Below are 16,704 nucleotides of genomic sequence, written 5' to 3' on the forward strand. Positions count from 1 at the left end.
CATACATACATACATACATACATACACACATACATACACACACACACACACACACACACACACACACACACACACACACACACACACACACACACACACATACATACATACATACATACATACATACATACATACATACATACATACATACATACATACATACATACATACATACATACATACATACATACATACATACATACATACATACATACATACATACATACATACATACATACATACATACATACATACATACATACATACATACATACATACATACATACATACATACATACATACATACATACATACATACATACATACATACATACATACATACATACATACATACATACATACATACATACATACATACATACATACATACATACATATCTACATACATACATACATACATACATACATACATACATACATACATACATACATACATACATACATACATACATACATACATACATACATACATACATACATACATACATACATACATACATACATACATACATACATACATACATACATACATACATACATACATACATACATACATACACACATAGATACATACATACATACATAAATACATACATACATACATACATACATACATACATACATACATACATACATACACACACACACACACACACACACACACACATACATACATACATACATACATACATACATACATACATACATACATACATACATACATACATACATACATACATACATACATACATACATACATACATACATACATACATACATACATACATACATACATACATACATACAGATATAACATAACTATGATCATATTGTGAATTTTGAGTAACTGAATTATAATGAGATCATAAAGCCAATGCATATAAATGAATTTGTTATTTTCGTACCTCGACGAAGCTGGTAGAAATAAATAACCACAATTGAGACTGTGAAGAACAATGCCAGCAGAATTCCCTTGACCTCACCAACTAAGGCAATGATGGCCACCAAAACAGGAAAGATTCGCCTATAAGGGATATATTTTGTAATGCTGAATCTTGAAGACGTCATTATCTTACGGTCTTCGTTAGGTAATGGAACGTGGATAGGGTCATCTTCCGTTGAAGGAGGTAGATTTTCTGTAAAGAAAGATATATTAGTTAATGTATAGAGTATCCATAATCAGAAGTTATGTTCTATGCGTCTTGCAAACTTAACGGTACAGTCAAGGTTTTATTTCTCTCTTAAAACTTTTTTCGAGGGAAGTCTGCTATAGCGGGTCGGTAGAGCCAGAATCTGCCAACTTACGTCCGAACCCCGGTAACATTTCTGCTGTCCCCTAATCTGAATGCATTGTATAACCAAGGGGAACCCCGGTAACATTTACCTGAGTACCGGCCTTAACAAAAACACTGAAAGAGAGGGGTCAATTTATCACCAGCATTTAATGAAATATAGATCTGAACGGAGTTAAGACTATTTTTGTTTAATACATATTTTTTGTAATTGAAGGACAGACAACTTTGACAAAGGACCTGGAGTGTTACTGTGCTCCTGTGTCATTATTATCTGCAGCTATTAAGTAGGCAGAACATGTACTCAGGAATTAAAGTGTATGTAAAACAGCCCTGGCCAACATGTGGATGATAAAGTACAAACGTTATTGAAAACAGGGTGTGTGCAATTTGTATGTGAAATTGATTTGTTGGGTGTGGCTAAAAAAATTGCTTGTGGCTAAAACAAATTTGATCATTTTAGTCACACTAACAGACTGTGGCTACAATGAAAAATTCCTAGCGCCAACACTGAGTTGATTAAAGTGTAGTCACAAAACCAAACATTGATTATCAAAGTTAAACATTTCAAAAGACTGGAGTGTAATAGTACGCCCAAACATAAAAAAAAATATTAGAGTGCTCGATGCTGAAAGCAGAGTGTTATTTATAATAAAATTACTTCAAGTAGAAAGACTATTACCCTAGTTTGCTTTTTGCATCTAGCAATATTCAGATTGACTGTCATGTCAGATCTAAACGAATTCTTAGCTCTACAATCTCATATCTCATGTCTCATGTCTCAAGTCTATAGAACATTGTCTTATATTAACTTTCTAGGTTGCGTTGAAATTTAATTAATAATAGCATTCGATGCCACCTCTGGGTGTTTGTTTTACATGGTACATTTGTCAGCATGAAAAATGAATAGCATTTTGATATACAAAGATATAAAATAAGTAATAAAGTAATCTATACAAATAAAGTAACTCATGCATTGTCAATAATTGACTTAGGCACGTCAAACGCCAGGCCCCTGTCCTTGAGAGACCAAATGAACTTGAGAAGTTCAATGCAAAAGTATAACAACAGTAGGATGCATGAAACCAAACTTAAGTAACAGATCATATTACTTTTTACTTGAGGTGATTTTTGTCATGATCTCTTACCCTCTGTTTGAGCATCTTGCACTGTAATATATATATATATGTATATATATATATATATATATATATATATATATATATATATATAATATATTGTATGAAATTTGCTTCAGGTGCTTACATATAAGTATCAGGTTGGGTCAAACCATTTGGTGTGGTGGGTTTGGATTTAAATTTGACAAGTAAAATTTGTTTTTCGTGTCGGCACATGGAGACACTCTAGATCTGAACGCTTGTTTAAAAGGCTGGACTTATCTGCATTGATTATGAATAGCTTCTCCGTAAGACAAAAGTTGCATTTCTTTGACACATTTGAGTAAATACTTGCTTTCGATAGGATTGACCACAATATATCAAACGGTTCGTCCTGAGATTTCAAGTGACAGACATATTTTGATAATACTGTGCTGTTGGCGTATGCCTTACTTCGGAAAGATTGGACATGTGTTGTCAGTTAGACATTATTTTATTATTTATGGATGTTAGTTTGCACGTTTTGTTCTTATGCGCAGTGTGCTACGCCTATTTTGTCAAAAAACCACTCCCACCTGTACTTTCTTGAACAACAAATTCGCCAGAGAAATTGTGTCCAACGTCTGCCTTCCCTGCTTCTTCTGCTTTGGTCGGTCGCTCAGGCACAGCTTGAAACAAAATAATGTTTATCAATAAATACAATTTATCATATATATATATATATATATATATATATATATATATATATATATATATATATATATATATATATATATATATATATATTATGCTATTTATCGAAAATAATTGTATGTATGTAAATGTTCGGTATTTAAGGTTCTCTAGCAACTACAACGATCGCGTTTTTAATTGTCAGTCTGCATGTTTTCATCTATATATGCATACAAGTGACATTTCTTCAAATTAAATGGGTACTCAGGATTATTGGGACACGGATATTGCGATGGTCGTAGAATTGTGTATGAACTTTGTTATCAACTTTCGGAAAGATCAAGAAACAGTAAAAATAGTGATTAAACAAGTATGTTATGCCTTCAACTAGAATCGATGAACAACCGGGGCAGTTGCAAAAGGACAGTCTGCAGAAAGATTGTGTACTTGAAGATGTCAGTGCACCTTGACGTTTTTTTCCTTTCCGGAAATTTTACCTGTACTGTCTCCATCCTCTTCCTCACCAGCTTCATCCTCGCTGTCAGAGATCATTGAATCACTATCATCAACTGAAATCTCAGCGCCATTGCCTACAGAAGAAAGTAACATTTGAAGAACATATCTCACAAGAAATCTAGAGAAAGCAAAGTTGTTTGAGGAATTAACGCATAAAGGAACGTTTAAAAAATGCACTTAGTCTGAATGTAGTTGATTTGATGATGTTATAGTCACATTTTCTACTATGATTTTCATGTAGAAATACGGTATCTTACATTTAATTCAAACATCCCCTTTATGTTAACGATCAACTTATTCTTTAGGTTCAAGGATTGAGGCCTCATCTATACATAAATAGTTTAAAACGTGTGTGAATTCAAAGTTATTGGGTGACATTAAGATTCACCGTGGCGCAAAAGCACATTTGCCCCCCGCAAACTTTTTTTTTTGTATTTATAAAACTTTTTATTCGAGTCACAACATGAAAAAATTACCCATGACTTATTTTCACTGATTCATTGACCATATTGTATTTTTAAAAGCAGCTGACAGTAATATGTAACCCCCGCAAACTTCCCAATTCACTCAAAAGACAACAGACCGTGTATTGTTACCTTTGTCTTCAACAGTGGGCTCTAATTTTGTATTCTGGTCATTCCTGTGTGCAGAGGTGTGTTGAAGATCGGCAGTTATCGCGTCAACAAAACATTCATTACTACCCTGTGTATCCTGGGCGACTTTTTTCTTTATGTGATCTCTTATTATCTTTGCACGCTGAAATGCTGTCGGGTTTTTCGTTATGACCGACACTATTTTGGCTTTCAAATCTTTTGGGTCTTCATCCATTTCTACTGCACATTCTGTCGCTTCGAGCTTATCTATGTGTTTACTGACAATCTCATCACTGTGAGACCCATGAGGGTAGACTACGGGTATCGCTGCGCACATAGCTGCCAGAGTAAGGTTACCATAACTTGTCGTAGATGGCGGAATTAATACAAGATGAGATGACATCAGTTCACTGTTCAGTTCTTCAGTACTTGTCACGATTTTAGGCGTGATCTTCAATCTTGAGCTGCGTGTCAGCTCCTTTTCTATCTCTTTTCCCTTACTTGGTGACATTCCAATTATTTTCCATACCGAAGGAGTTTGGTTAAACGTATATCTGAGTTCAGCTGCATCATTTACCGCCTTGATAAACGACATCAAGTTTCTGGGGGTCTTCAAACTCGTATTCCTGGACAACGGATATAATTTTGAATTTTTCGCGCTTGAGTATGGGGGGTTTATCTGATTCTGAAGCCGCTAAGTATTCTTTGTTTATCATCGGCGAAAGAAGCTGCTGATTGATTTTATGGTAACGTCGCTTGTATTCCGCGAAAACTCTCTCTCCGACAGAAAAGCAACACTTTGCCTTCTGAAATTCATCTGACATAATTCGCTTCCGAAATTCAAGTTCCTGTTTACTGCACCCGACAATTAAGGGGGTGATGTCATCTTCATCAAAGAGATTGATCAGATAGCAAGACGCCTTCGGAAACACCTTACTCAGGATTTTGAAGGTTGGTATTGAGGTGAACGCACTGAAGCCAAACACGAACTTGACATTTGTCAACTCTTCCAATTGTGGATAGTATTCATTAGGACACAGCAACCAGTCAACATTTGGCTCTCTGTATTGGAATAAGCCCTCCTTTATCGGAAGTTCAAGGGTGATGCCAAATTCTGTTGCTTCACGCTCCTCTTCTTTTGTTGCTTTTAAAGCTGTACAATGGACAGATATTTCCATGTTCTGCAGTAGTCTGATCACCAGGTGAAGTGCATCGGTGACTCCTCCGTGAATTGAAGGTCCCCATCTGTCAGATACGATCAACGCTTTGTCTGCCATATTGCTGCTGACGAAAAACGGGAGAAAAAAATGTTTGGTTTTGCTATAATGATAATTGTTTGGCATTGATAACAATTAGATGTGTAAAAATATCGCGGCGGTCTCATCGATTTTTGCATGTCTCCTAACAAAATACTCTTGGCCCGTGGCTTCCAAAGGGCCAGATTTGCAAACTTAGATACTTAAAAATTATATAATCAAAACGGAACTCGAATATCTGAGAAACCATGTTGCACCAGAAATCGTTATGTAAATGCAATACTTAAAAGGGTATAAGCTATCGGTTCTTTTTATATTTTTCTATCTTCAAGTCTTGGAGCGTATTTTCATCTGTCAGCTTAACGTCGTATATGCCTGCGCCAAGACAGCTTATTCTATTATGGTTAATGAGACAATATAATATTTGCAAACTAACTTGATTCAAAGAATCAATGGTCGTTTTGTCGATCCAACTTTGATCTAACAAACTTCGGGGTAATTCCTATGTGGTAAGCTCAGAAGTCTTGCAGGTCCATTATGAATACTGATTTTTAAGAGTACATAGAATAACACCAATGTTATATAAAAAGGCAAAACTGAAATTTGCGAGTTGATTATTCTTTCCTCCTTCCTTCGTTATTGATGCAACCAACTTCAAAGGCAATCGCTCAATGCCTAACCACGATTTGGTGTGACTAGTTAAATACAATGACAAACTTCGCCAAATGAAACTGATATCGTGAGCTTCATACTTCAAAGAATCCACAGACTTTTCATACGTGTATGGTTTAAAATGACAGACTATCCACAAACTGTTCAAAAATATTGAAAAAATGATGCTGAAAGTCTGTTTAAAACTTGATCCGTTATAGCAAAGTACTAGAATTTAAACGTAGAAACTAGAAATTGCTTTGAGGCGATGTATTACTTTACAGCTGTGAAATACGTTTCGTCGTAGGAATGTAGCACTTAATCAGTAAGCCCATTTAATGACATGATTATACCTCAACCATTCATTTGTAACACCCTTTATTAATTTGAACAGACGATAGCTAAATAACTGAAGTCAGTAAGTGCAGAGTGCGACTTGGTGTTTAATGTCTGTTCTGAACAGATTCGTCATAAAATTATTATTAAAGGTTAGTCGGAAATGTCATAAATAGGTCATCGTGAAGATTATACGTTGCAGATGCAAATTACTTAGTTGCATGGTGGCACTTAATCGTGTCCATATCAAAATACAGTATTGGAGTAATCCAAATGTGGGACAAATCTCATGTGACATCTCTCATTTCTTAGCATCACACCATAGAGGGCGCAAGTGTCACCTAACCTGCAGCCGTGAGAATATCAAGCTATTTTTGTAGACTGCCGTCTCTGATTGATGAAGTATTACAACTTCTCAAGTTTCATACGCTATTTTCCTTAGCCCTACTCTTGCAGTGACAATATACTGCATGCTGCAGTGCAACATATATTAATGTCAGGACACCATTTGTCACGATATACCATGTTATTGCCCTATCAGCTTACCTTTTGGTTTTCCTGCCACGTCGTCCGCCATTACCATCTGAGACTTCAACTGGTTCACTCCCTTTGCTGTCGGAAGTACTAGGTTTTACATCGGAGCTTGCCATGTTGACTCTTGATCAAAGCAACTCTAAGTCAAAGAAATCTGAGGCCTAATAGGATGACGTAACTCTGATCAAAGAAAACCGAGAAAGGTCGGAGAGAAGGACACGAAAAAAGCTAAACTATGTCAGAGCTGCAGACCTCGCAAAAGAGGCCTCAATAGATTATTAACTTCCTTATGTCGGTAAAGAACGGTGACGTGCGTCATGAATAATTCATGACGTGTGTTTTGTAGAATATCTGGGTTGCAGAGCCGGTCGTACAGAATGTGTCATCGAGTCTCTTTTTCAATTTCAAAAAAGATTCCTCGCTGAAATTTGATCTTGACTCATTGCATTCATATCGAAGTAATTTTGTTTCATGGGAGTAATCATGGGAGCCAAAGACTAGGCACTCTATTTTTGCCTCTCACTTATGTAGTTCCCACTGTGCATCAGACGGTTTTACGCAGACTGTTGTCAAACCGTATTCATTTTGTGCAGTCTGACATAAGCATAATTATATCTATTGAAAATCACAATATATTGGGATTACCCAGTGCTCATCAGTCTTGTTATCAATCTTTAAAGCTTGAGCTCCCTACATTTCTTCATCATTCTATTATCATAATCTTCCAACTTGGCGCAACTTGCTACAATTCTTTTGTTTCAAACCCACGCCATGACTAAATTAAAATGCCTATAACAGCTAAATATTAAAAGTAGTTGAAATACAATAGAACGTGGGAGTATTAAGCATGGGAAAGATAAGTTAATGATGATTTTTTTAACGTTTAAACGAGTGAGACCATATTGCTGATTTCGTGCTGATGTTTTGTGGCGCCAGTATTTTGTTAAAATACAAATGGAGGGGAATTGCGCGGGATTTATCGCGTCCATGGACGCCAGTATATCGTGAGCGTGAAATATTAAACTTCTTCGCGCAAAGTTTGAAGATTATGACACTATCCTGCTCCAACTCGCCACCATTGCTGCATTATCTTTATAATCATCATCGTCACCAACATCATTATCACCACCACCACCACCATCATCATCATCATCACCATCAAATCATCATCATCATCATCATCATCATCATAATCATCATCATCGTCGTCGTCGTCTTCGTCGTCGTCATCCTGATCATCACGAAGATCGTCGTTGTCAATGTGATCACATGACTTTGGAAACAAAATTAGTTTTAATAATCCCTCTAACTCAAGTCTTTAGAGAAAGAAATACAGGATGAGAAAGAATTCGAAGACTCAATATAAGAGCGGCGTCTATAGTGCCTTATCACATCCGAAGCTGTATTTTCTACATATCGTCGATTGTCTGTGAAGTTACTAAGCCCTGACAAGGTTAAGTGCGAACTTACTCTAGATTATATACGTTGACTAATTCAAAACATGCAGACTTTCAGGCTACAACACTGTCACTGTGACTTAATTCATGCATGGAGTTAAAAATTTACGACAAAAGTGCAATGAAATCGTATATAAATTAGACGATAAATTCAGTCTGGCAAAGTTGATAGCGTAGGGACTTTGGGTATTATCCGAGATAGGTTAACTTCTCCTTTTCACATAACGTTGTTACAAGGTTCAGGGAACTCAGCGTATAATTTTACGTTTAATCTTCTCAATGCATTATTTTCACATAAACATTGGCTTCAACAAATTATCGTGCTCACCCAGTGTCAGTCTCATTCCACTACGATGCAGGCTGAAGATTCAAATCAGTTCGGTAAATTAAAAACATGTCTAGATCGTTGGAAAGGTATATGTGTTCATTTCACACACACACACACACGCATATACACAAGTATTGTTTTCTTTTGTTTCATAACTACAGTTATTACCATCATCACATAGTTCATGGCTAACTTCTCACAGTGGAGTTTGCACTGTAGGATTGAAAGTGATGCGAATAATTAGCCCATGATTCACGTAACACGTCCGCCTATCCAATGTATTTTCCCGCAGATGGTCACAAATGCACGAAAAATGACTTGAACCACAAATTTGAATTAATAATCTGATTGTTTTTGTAATCTGTTCCGAAGAGTCCTTTGATTTTTATCGCTCTTATTGTAGTTAACAATTATTTCAAATGAACATAACTGTGACAAGGAGCCAGGTTTGTAAAACGTGCGTACTAGGCGATAGCTGCACGACTTATTGCTTTACAACGTTTTCGTCTCAGTTCTGGCGATACTTATCTACTCACAGACTACGATCCAAATGCAGGTGTCCAAAGTCCTCTGTATCGCAGTATCAGTACTGATAAATGCTGAACAGACTGGTGACCTAAATAAGACATATCTGGATAAACACTTCATCGTAATTCTGACAATCGCTACACCAGTTATCAACAGATTGGATTAAATCAGGTAACTTTGATATTTCCCTAGAAAATTTCATCGAACTGAAACAAGAAGTAAATGTCTCAATAGTCATTTTCTATTTCCTGCAGTGCAATGTCGTCATGGATGTTAATGTCAATCGAAAGAATGCGGAGTGACGATAATGAAGGGATTTATGAGAAATCATAATATTGTTATATATAGACTGACTTAGGGGACCCTTAGCCTCATATGTTAATTACGTTATTCAGGACAAGGGTTACTTCTTTTTTTAGTTGGTGACTTTCACGGCTTTGTATTTACCTTGTTTGTGCTGTCCAGTAAAAGTTAAAAAACTTACTTTTGAAATTCGAAATTTATTGGCTTTTTAAAGTTCAGCTTCAATGATACATGTACAGACAAATGCATTCTGTAATTCAGCCCATAGCCTTTATACACACCTGTAGGATACATGGCGACGAAGAAGTAGACATGAAGCAATTTCAAAACTAGTCTAACAAGAGATTGCTAACAAAGTTGTGCGTGTCTTTCACATAACAACAGCACCAGGTGATTAAGCCCAGGCGGATTTCTAACATGCATTAACGCTTCACAACGCAGTTATGCGTCTTTGAAAATGCAAAGGCTGTAATAAACTATTGATAGTCATGATTTGTAGTTTTATTGACAGAAGAACAGTAACGATACAGGGTACAGAGGTTGTGTCAAAGTGTCACTGATTCAAAGTGACGACATTGGTATGAAACGACGGGACGCACAGGATTCGTTGATCCATACGCGTACGTATTCTCCAAAGTTCAATAACAATGCGATTATGTGTATACATAGAAGACAGTTCAAATAAGGCTTTCCCCTGGTTTTGGGGTCTCGCGTAAGTAGAGAGACATTTACCATATACAGTCACAGGCGCTTGGCACATTGATGGGACAATAATCGTATTTGATATGTAGAATGTCTGTGTACGACTTGATTATTCAATAAAAGAATCACCGTACGTGATATTAGTGTAGGCCTGTATGTTGACTGGCATACGAGTGGCTAAGGCTGCCTGGCTAGTTCCCGGCGAAGGCAGTTAGGCCTACATCTAGCCTTGGTTTCGAGGTCCCGTCCGGGGCACCCTCAAAGTTGGCGTGTCGGTATACTCTGTAAATGTCCACTTTTGTTTTGAGAATGTAGCTTAGCTTTTCAGTAGAAAAAAGACGGAACACGCATATCCCCTTATCTATCACCTCTTGAGTAACTTTAGAAGGTGCCCCTTGACAGCGCCCAACAGATCGCGGCCCAACTATCAGCCTGTTAGGGATAGGGGAAAGTGGGTCATGTTGTTTAACGGAATTGAGTTAATGTATGTAAGAATACATGTACACGGTATATTTATGTGATAAGAAACTAAATGACTGTGGCTTTCGAGTTAATGTCTTTAGACAAGGTAAATGAACTTAATCGTATGATACAACAACGGATATCAGGAGTTGGTTATAAATCACAATAATTTTTGGTGTATGGTTACGAGTTTTAAGGTATGGGTGAAGCTTGTATGGGTGTCAGGAAACCACACTGACACTGACAAGTTATATTCTTGAGTAAAGTGATAAGGCTGTAAACATCGCAGGAAACGTCTCCGTAGTCAGCGTTATTACACTATAATGAAGCCGTAGACTCAAGTCGTTGAATAAGACATTGTGTCGATTGTTTGAAATCGGCTATTATGTCTGCTTATTTCATAAATGAAGTATTTGTTGTTCCCAGTCAGCTTTTTTCACTTGAGTCTGAGTAGAGCTGAAAGTGATGCAGCTAGTTAGTCCCCGATTCGAGTATCGCATTTACCCCAGTTATACACACATATTCACGCAAATGGTCATAAAACACATTATATTACTTAAATGACATATTTGAACTGAAACTATGCGAGCTACCAACAGTTTGTTAAGTTGTTCGTGAATTCTTTCCACATTATCAGAGTCAAGCCTCCCCCTGTTATCATATTTTACGATGTATTTATAAATTTTTATCAACCCTCGTAAACCCTGCACTCATAATCAGCCAGAATTGAAAACAATTTGTGTTTGGCTTTAACTCCTAAATTTATCGCTTTACGATGTTGACGGCTCCAGTGTGGCGGTGAATATCTTCGTGCACACTACCAACTAAATGCAGGTGTTCAAATTCCACTGTATCTAAGTGTCCGTACTGATAAAGGTCAACGGACTTGTGACCTGGGAAGGGTTAATCAGACCAAATATTCTGCCGCCATAGTCATTCTAGCTCTGATATCGCCGTCTCTGTCGTCAATAGATGACTGCACTCCACATATCGTTCACGTTGCCCAAGAGTCTCTCATCAAATTGAAAGTAGACGTAAATATCTCAATCGTCATTTGGATCCGTTTTATTGCAGCATCGGAGCGCGGCTAACGTATCCATGAAGCACTATCTAGAAACAGACTTGGCTTGGGAACTTGTCGGACCCCATATGTGCATTACGTCATTCAGAGCAAGGAATAGATGTTTATTACCCGGTCTTTTTGCGTGCACCGACCAAAGCACTCTGTAACTGAGCATATCGACTTTTCATCAATTTTGGTGACAAACTGACGAGTAAGCAGAAGTTGTCGAAAATTCCAAACTGTAGATTTATCAGAGATTGCTTGTTACCCTATCATGCGTGCACGCATTTTGAACTCCCTGATTAAAAACTTAGTTATGAAGCATTGAGAAAATCGATTGTTAAGTACACTACTGATAATCACAGTTTGTAGCTTTATTGACGGATGCTAAATCATAGTAACAATACAGGGTGCAAAGGTTGTGTCAAACTGTCATTGGTTCAGAGTAAATATTTTGATGAAACAACAAGACGCTTAGAACACAATGATCAAGACGTATTTTGTCTAGTTCATCAAGTCTGCAATTATGTTTATGCATAAAAGATGAGTTTTATAAACGTTGTGTCACAAAATAGAACAGAGAAAGTGTTAGAAAATGCAGTTCACCAGATATAATCGACTGAAAGATTCGTCGCTCGAGGGCGCTCTCCGTCTCCGTACGCTCCCCTTCTGAGTTCAATAGATATTCAACAGCACTCTGCATAAAACGTCACATATTTAGCGACCAGAAACAACTGTAGGCGTGACTAACGTTCTTTCATCTCGCCGACGCATGTGACAGACAGCATCCAGTCGGAGGAGGAGGGGAGCGTAGGGGAGCGTCCTCGAGCGACGGATCTTACAGTCTACAGATATAAATGATACAAAATATGATTCAGGGGACGTAAGTAACTCATAATTGCGGGTTCAAGTCACGGAAAATGAAGACACCGCTGTAGTTCATAGGATACTTACTCAAAGCTTTAAAGAATTAGTGTTCAAAAAAAGCTATTTATATACAGAATAATAAACACTGAGTGGACTCAGTGGCAGTGAAAAAAGGTTATCATTGACAATAGAATAAAGATTAGTAAAACTATACATTTTCACATTTGCTTTTTCACAATTTCTTAAGACAAAATTTTCTGATGAAGAGACACAACTGCTGAAATATTGAATTTAAATGGTTTTAGATTAAAATACTGTTTACACTGATGAAGTATTAAAATTCATTCTAAATCGCCAGAAATGGGTATTTTCGTTCGGATCGGTTGGTGGATATTTGTCATCTCTATTATTCCTAGTATGTATGACTTATGCGTGTCATTTCTCACATACAATGGTTCAAGGCAATAGGCACTAATCGCTTCTTACTGATGTCTTTTTGCAATAAATCATTACATTAGAACGTCGAATGCGTCCAATGATGTGAAGTATTGGCATACAATGTCATCAAAAATGTGAAAACGTCTCAGTTTGTGAACAGCAATGACACAACACATCATCGAAACTTGAAATCATCGACCAGAATGAAAACAATCACCGACACAAGTACTGTAAGAAAAAGTGAGATAACTATAAGACAATGCAAGATCACTGAAAAATATATGCACTGTTCTCAATCACCACATTTATAATCTTCGAAGGACAAAATTTCATATGACGAACGAAATCCCGTTTCTTGGGGTGTCTCGCTCTATTAAGATAGTAACAAGTATTCACATAAACTTTGTACCATTGTTACCTGTTCATGCGCGATACTTTATTGCTATTTAAAATATGTTTTTAAAACTGTAGATCTGTCGGAAATATTTTTCCCTTGATTTTCTTATGAAATGTCTCCGGCATCCATTTTGATGGAGAACACACTTTACTCTTACAGTAAATATAAACTTGAAGTAAATGATAAATAGTAAAATGATACGCTGTTATAACTCGGATCGTTCAGCCACTCACCAACTGAAGCACTTGTAATGCGCGAGGCTTTCCCACTGTGGTCACGATAGTCGTCTCTGAGATATTTGGGAATACACCTTCCATTTCGCTCCGGTAGTTGTTCTCATTCCTGCACTTTCCATTGCCATGTGAGCACAAAATTTGGCAAATAAAGCTTTATAAGGTTACCTTTTCAACCAAACTTTAATAAATGTTACAATTATCTGTCGTTTGTGACTCACTTTTATAATTCTGGGACTAGTGAGGCTCATATGAGATTGACATGCAAGTGTCTTTTCAGAGACATGAGCTAATAAGCTACTTAACACAATCATTGAGAACAATAAGCTGCTTGTTATTCATTATGTCTAAATCTTACCTGACATGTAGAACAGTGTATAGATTCCTTTGAATCCATTTTCGTTTTGAATAGCGTCACTGATGTGCATTTCAAGTGTAATTCTGCCGCTTGAGCCATTTCCATCATGCCCCTATCACTGAATATCTTTATCATTTCCAATCTGTTGTCAGATGGCGTGATGATGCCTGTTCGAAAAGATAAATTGTTATAAATAGATTTTCCTCGTACATTATCTAATGTTTATAATTGATGATGTGGTAATACTATAATAATACCTGATAAACTTGAGAAAATCACATTTCTGTCAAATTTAAAGAAAGTTTAATAATTCAGCACTTCGATCGATACACATTTCTCACATCTAACGTATCACTTTGCAACTTATAACTGATAGAGTGAAAATCTGGTGAGTACTTTGGCCAGTGCACGGTGATCTTCACCAGCAGTTCTTACTTCTAATATCAAATAAGACATGCATCCCTTACTTTGGTTATACCACTCTCCGCCTCGTGCCCATTGTTCTAACCATGCTCTCTAATTTCTATAACCGAATATTTTATTATATACCACCCGGCTTTCTTTTGTTTAAAAAGTGTCCGATTTACAAGTTCTTTTGTTTTAAAGTGTCCGATTTACTAGTAAATCGGACAGTTCTTTGTTAAAAACTGTCCAGTTTACTAGTAAATCGGGCACTTTTAAACAAAAGAACTTGTAAAATGGACACTTTTTAAACAAAAGGAAGTCACGTGGCGACGAGTAAAAAATGCGAGACATTAACCAGAAGAAATGTATTTCACCATCAAGTACAGAGTAAAGAAACTTTAAAAGAATCACCGGACTGAATTAATTTGCACGACTGTACATCTCAAAATCAATTCCAGGTCACCGTGAAATAACGGTATTGATTGCAAATATCACTTCTGTGTTAAGGTTATTGTTATCACGATCATTCGAAGCTGAAATTTAAGATTTCAAAGTCAGTTATCAACAATGAATGTAGAGGTTTCAGTCGCCTTTGGTAAACTTAAATCTAGCGACGGGCAAACACACACACGCAGTACCACAGTCATTGTGGATCTACACGTATTTTTTTTGTACTTGCAGTTTCTGTTGCGCCTTTCTCTGACGTGGCTGTGTAGCTTGGTCTTCCGATTGTGGCCGTTAGCACTGGCGTGACAGGGGGACTTTCTTTTCCATCTTTGGCTTTGGTAGTTGAAGTGCACCAGATACAGCTTTCATTTGTATTTCATCCGCCATATCGATATACGTAGAGCGACTCGGCAATTGCGTGTATGCTGCTCAAAGTTTTCGACAAAAATGAGCAAAGCGTGACTCTAACGTTGATCTGCAAACACCTTTTCACTTCATTCCACCAACCAATCAATCAAACATAATTCATACAATTAAAATAAGACGAGGTGCTCAATCACGTCATCGCACTACAATAGCAACACGTGTCAACTTTGTTTTATCCAATCATGGGTTAGTTTTTTATACTTTCGTTCAACAAGGTGTCAAAACGCGTCAATGTTTTCCTGCCAAAGTTTCAACTTGCACTGCACTAAAATTACAAATAAAAACTTTCGGCGTGCAAACAAGGCTCTAAAACTCGGCAAATTCGTGGTATAACACGGTCAGCGAACTCGTAGTCGGCGGTTTACGGAATTTAACGTTACAGTTTGCCATAAAACTCATCGGCCCTGCGGGCCTCGGAGTTTTACTTGCAAACTGTACCGTCAAATTCCGTAAACCGCCTCCTACTCGTCCGCTTACCTATAGTTATAAAGATGGCAGCATTCTTCTACTCCATTGACCTTTTGAGTAAATCCATCGTTTACGTCTGAGCCATGTCTTCCGGTGTAAGATTCGATGCCACAATCCGGATCTGCGGATAATGCATTTTTTATCATATTCACTGACACATCCACAACAACAACAACAAAACGAGCAGACAACACAAACAATCAAACATACGGACATGAATGCATGCATGCATGCATACCGAACCACCTACACAGCTAGCCTACAGACAGATATATACATACGTCCATAGGTGAGCTGTTCCAACCTTTATCAGTCTCCACTGATAAAGTGATGTCTGTAAATTTCACGTATGTTGGTTGTAGACTCCGTCGTTCCTGATCTTAGGCTCGTAATTTTATTTCACAAGTTCGGAACCATTCGGGTAGGCTCGGTGTGAGTACAGTTTACCACCGTTTGCTTTTGTTTTCATCATCTTCCAGGACTGCATCGCACAAAGATTAAATAAGTTTAAAATAAATTCAGACAATCGACCGAATTATATCGATGGAATGAAAAGATAGCATAACACTACTGATATCAAAGCAAGGAACTGATCGATGTATACAGGAAGGGGGGACTAGTATTAAACGTTTTTGTTTTTATCCATGGTTTGGTGATGGTTGTACAGAGTGTGTTCTGGTTTCCTCGTGAAACTAAATGGAAGATTATGCCATTAAAGCAGTACAGTGTAATGTACCGTAATGTATTGTACTGTACTATGCACTCTAGTGCGCTGTACTGTACTGTACTGTACTGTACTGTACTGTACTGTACTGTACTGTACTGTACTGTAC

This window comes from Ptychodera flava, unplaced genomic scaffold (assembly GCF_041260155.1).
Source record: "Ptychodera flava strain L36383 unplaced genomic scaffold, AS_Pfla_20210202 Scaffold_54__1_contigs__length_889265_pilon, whole genome shotgun sequence".
Lineage (NCBI taxonomy): Eukaryota > Metazoa > Hemichordata > Enteropneusta > Ptychoderidae > Ptychodera > Ptychodera flava.